Source organism: Engraulis encrasicolus, chromosome 4, assembly GCF_034702125.1.
Source record: "Engraulis encrasicolus isolate BLACKSEA-1 chromosome 4, IST_EnEncr_1.0, whole genome shotgun sequence".
Taxonomy (NCBI): Eukaryota; Metazoa; Chordata; class Actinopteri; order Clupeiformes; family Engraulidae; genus Engraulis; species Engraulis encrasicolus.
Window position 1 is genome coordinate 42,410,367 of NC_085860.1, and position 5,000 is coordinate 42,415,366.

The 5,000-nt window shown below is 47.4% G+C and overlaps 1 protein-coding gene across 2 annotated transcripts in view; it reads left to right on the plus strand.

The window, feature by feature from the left end:
• igf1ra (insulin-like growth factor 1a receptor) overlaps positions 1–5,000 on the plus strand; it is a 170,120-nt gene that overhangs the window by 57,127 nt on the left and 107,993 nt on the right. The gene's annotated exons all lie outside the window — the stretch shown is intronic.

Genomic DNA, 5,000 nt, shown 5'->3' on the forward strand with positions numbered 1-5,000 from the left:
GGCTAATCAGCCGTGCGACTCAGTGCGGCCCGAATCAGCACGCTCAGTCACTTCCAGTTACACTGCAAAGGGGCCCTCCAACGACCTGTGTGTGCGTGTTTGTGTGTGTATGTGTGTGCAGGTCCGTACATGTGTGTCTGACAGTTCTGGTGCAAGGGACCCTTTCAAAGATCTGTGTGGCCCCAACGCATCAAGACACCCATCTCAAGCTGAGCTAGTCCGACACGCACGCACGCACACACACACACGCACACACACACACACACACACACACACACACACACACACACACACACACACACACACACACACACACACACACACACACACACACACACACACACACACACACACAGCCAGGCGATCATAAGCATGCTGTGCTCGTAGTCTTGTGGCATGTGGATGGTGTCCGCCCTTGTAGTCATCAAAGGACCCAGAATATAGTATAGGCATCTATATAGGCACAGGGCTAGGTTCTAGGCTTCATACATATGCATGAAGGTTGATGGAACTTGTTTGAGGCAGTTCCAAAAATCGTGCCAGTTCACCGGAAGCGGGGCAGTGTAAAGACATGAAAAGAAGGTGGCGCCACTCTTCGATGAATCGTCTGACCGGTTTGTTCCTTGCTGATATGAAAAGGGCGCATATCAGCAGAACATTGAGGATGCCACCAGAATACAGAGATGGTCACCAGGACCTCCCCCAAACCCACCAGCCTCCCAGTGCATTCTATTTCATTCCATTCCATTCCAATCCATTACGTTACATTATTATGTTCCATTCCAATCCATTACGTTACATTATTATGTTCCATTCAATTCCATTACGTTACATTATTATGTTCCATTCAATTCCATTAAGTTACATTTCATTACGTTACATTCCATTCCATTCTGTTCCATTCCATCCATTATATTCCATTGCATTCCATTGCCCCCATACTTACTCTTCCACCCCTCCCAGTCCCACTCCTTCTCCATCTCAATCCTTCACATCGCAGCGCTGTTAACACCACAACACTGGATATATGCCCACACCAATGACTGTAAAGATACTCCACACTAAATATATAACCACCAATGACAGTAAAGATTCTCCAGACTGGATATAGGCCCACACCAATGACAGTAAAGATACTCAACAATGGATATACCAGGGGTTCCCAAACGTCCCCCCCCATAAACCGATAGTTTTCAACTAAGGGCCCCCTTACATGGATTGTGCCACACTATTTTTCTCTGCATCCCCTCTCACAAGCACCTGGGTCAGTTAGTCAGTGCCCCACTGGGATATATGAAATAATAGCTTAACAATAATAGTTGTAATGTTCAGAGATGCAATGGATAATTACAATGTAGTTTGCAGCTACTGGAAATATTGTTAAGTTTATTTTTTGTTTATTTTAGTGAATATTAATTATTGAATTTATTGACATATTTATTTTGTTTTGCGATCCTTCCAACATGCCATGACAACACCCGCTCGCTCCCCCTCGCGGCCCCCCAGGGGTCCCTGGCCCCCACTCTGAAAACCACTGGGATATACTGTATGTCTCCACCAATGACACTGCATGGGTGTGTTTACTCAATCTTCAGTAGCTAAAATAGCAACCCCCAGCTCACGAGTGAATAGGAACGATAGGAACTAAGAGAGTGCCGGCTTGTGTTTCACTGGGGAGCCTATTCAGCACCGCGCCGGAATGCGCTCACGGGACTAGTGCAATTAGCTCCGGCGAATTCCGCAAATTTCTGCCGAAGTTTGGGCTTTGAAGAGCCCGGAGGCAAACAAGGGCCTGTTTATGTGTGTGTGTGTGTGTGTGTGTGTGTGTGTGTGTGTGTGTGTGTGTGTGCGCGTGTGTGTGTGTGTCTTTGTGTGTGTGTGTGTGAGCACGCACATTCCCAGTGAGATTTGTGGCTGGCATTAAAGCTTATTTTGTGAATGAATTAGTTATGCATTCGTCACATGTGAAGGATGTTTGGATTGGTGCCCCTTTGAGAAGCGCTGTTACCCAATGTACTAGTCTGCAGCCCTAAACGGTATGCTTACATTTACTGTGTGTGGGTGCACATGCGTGCGTGTGTGTGCATGTGTGTGTGTGCGCATATGTGTGCGTGTGTGTGTGCGCGTGTGTGTGTATGTTTTTTAATTGCCTTCCTGTTAGCCCGCTATCACGGGACAGATTGAGGCAGATGTAAGATGGGAGCAGGTGGACAGAAGACCCTTTTGGTGTTACGTTCAATCTCTCTCTCTCTCTCTTTCTCTCTCTCTCTCTCTCTCTCTCTCTCTCTCTCTCTCTCTCTCTCACACACACACACACACACACACACACACACACACACACACACACACACACATACACACACACGTGTGCACAATTGACTAACACCTTCTCACAAGAACAAGTGTTCATCCATGTCAATAAAGACCATTGCAACCGTTGGCCATGCAAGATTTAGAACTTTTTAGAATCTTTTTACGTATGCACACACAAACACACAGCCACGCACGCACACACACGCACACACAGAGAGAGAGACTTAAAAACACAGGTGACCTCTATCAGACAGACAGCTGGTCAGACTTACTAGAAAATAATACCAGACTGTCCCCCCTCCCAACCACACACACACACACACACACAAACACACTGCAGACCGGCCCTTAACCCCCCCACCCCCATGACCCAAGCCGACTTAAGCTCTCTAACCCTAACCAACCTCCTCCAACCCCCCTACTACCATCAAGCTGCCCGCCCTCTGCTCTTCACTCGTTGGTGTGTGCGTGTAAGTGTATGTGTATGTGTGTGTGTGTGTGGGGTGGGGGATGTCTTCTTGGCCTCCTGTCTGTCTTTGAGCCCTGTGCTTGGAACAGCACTGTGGAGTGGAGCTGCCCTGCTGCATGTCTCAGTGGGAGGCTGATGACGCTGGTACGCTGTGAGACGTGTTTGTGATTTACCAGCAAGTGGATTTTGTACGTGACTTGATATGAAAGTGTGTCAGAGAGAGAAAGAAAGAGAAAGAGAGAGAGATCATTGTGTCTGTTGTTACATTTTTATGTAAGTTGACCTGAATACGTGTGTGTGTGTGTGTGTGTGTGTGTGTGTGCAGGGCCGCGTTAACCCTCGCCGGGGCCCGGTGCAGACGCAATCCGGGGCCCCTACACCACATTATAATGAGCCATAGCCTATTCAAAACGCATGAAACAACCCAGGCTACACGTTCTACTCCAACACAAAAAAGGGTGCGCGGAACCCCCTGCTGAGTTCACCAGTCGCAACGCAAGCCATTGGAAGGCTATAGCCAGCTGACAGGGAGGAGATTATGTGCACTACCGTTTAGCAGAGTAAACGTCGGCTCAGTTAGAACTACTACCAAACAGAAGCACAACCAAAAGTCTCTTATTTTTGCTACGTTGCTGCCGACCAATTTGACGAATCGAAACCGTTGTGGGAAACACGTGTTAATTAATGTAACTTCCAATGGCCTTGGAAAGACTGGCTGTATGTCAAAGGAAAGTAGCCTACTCAGCTGTCGCTTGACGCGAGGAAGGGGAATCCCCTTAGCAGCGAACCACAGCATAGTGAAGCTGTCACGAAATCCCCTCAAAATGTACCATATAGGCAACCAATTAAGAAGTCAGCGGTTTTCATCTAGATGGTGCATTACAATGCAATAGTGTGCAATCATTACAGTAGATTACGGTGCAAACTCGTAGGCCAAATGTTTAGATGTGGATGTGGATGTATCACGCAAGTTTGTTTCCCTCCCAGATAAGAGCCACTTGCTAACTGAACAATCCGCGAGTGGTACCCAGGCATGTTTTAACGGAACACAAAGCCGAACGCAAATATATACGCTGACAGAGCATCGACATTAGACCTGTTACAGTGCTTTAGGGAAATGGCCATAACATTGCTTTAGGAAAATGCGACTATATCATTTTAGTGTTTGCTAGATTGGCTTGCCCTGTTGTTGTCAGACTGTCAGAACTTTGAGTGCTGGTTGGTGCACTTGCTACGTAGCATTATTGTGAACACTTTTTTAAAAACACCTCAGAAGTGGTCCTCGCCGCGTCATGCAAGACTTTTGTTTCGCGAATGCAGTTGGGTGCGTGATTTATTTCCCCATGTTTTAACAATAGAATAAGATAAAGTTAGGTTGGTGTGCTGTGCTGTTAGCTTAGGCCTACATGATTGCACAAGTCCATGATCGCTATGCAACAATTACAAAAAGCGATTATAACACTGACATTACAAAAATGGAAAACGTTGCCAATGCGTTAATCCATGCCGGGCTGAAGTTTATCCGTACAATCTGAAGCAAGTGCTGACGCCGAGTTTCTCACATCTTTTTTAGACAGTAGCCCATCATCAAACTATAAAATTATTGACCACCGTTTTCACTGGTGGCACACAACTAGAAGCATCTGACTGAAATGATAAGTTCCGACCTCCGATTCCTGCGTGCATGCAGAGGCGATTCTAGACTCTTAGCGGGGCCAAGCGAAGATGAAAAAGAAAGAACACTTGTAACAAATCGCCACTACTGTTCCCCAGCTACAGTCTTGGGGGCCCCAAGCTGCCTGTCTAGCCTGGTGACAAGATATGCATATGCGCCTCTGCTTGCCTACGGATGGCGAAATGCGTCAAAAGCACAATTGATTGTCTCAAAATATCGTTTCATATTTTCCAATCTCACGACGTCCGGGGCCCCCTCTAGTGGCGGGGCCCGGTGCTGCAGCACCGGTTGCACCATAGGATAACGCGGCCCTGTGTGTGTGTGTGTGTGTGTGTGTGTGTGAGAGAGAGAGAGAGAGAGAGAGAGAGAGAGAGGATGCGAGTAGAAAGAGAGAGAGAGAGAGAGAGAGAGAGAGAGAGAGGGGAGAGAGAGAGAGAGAGGAGAGAGAGAGAGAGAGAGAGAGAGAGAGAGAGAGAGAGAGAGAATGTGTTTGTACTGGTTGGCCATGTGTGCGTGTGCGACGTGCTCAGCCTGCCCCTCGCC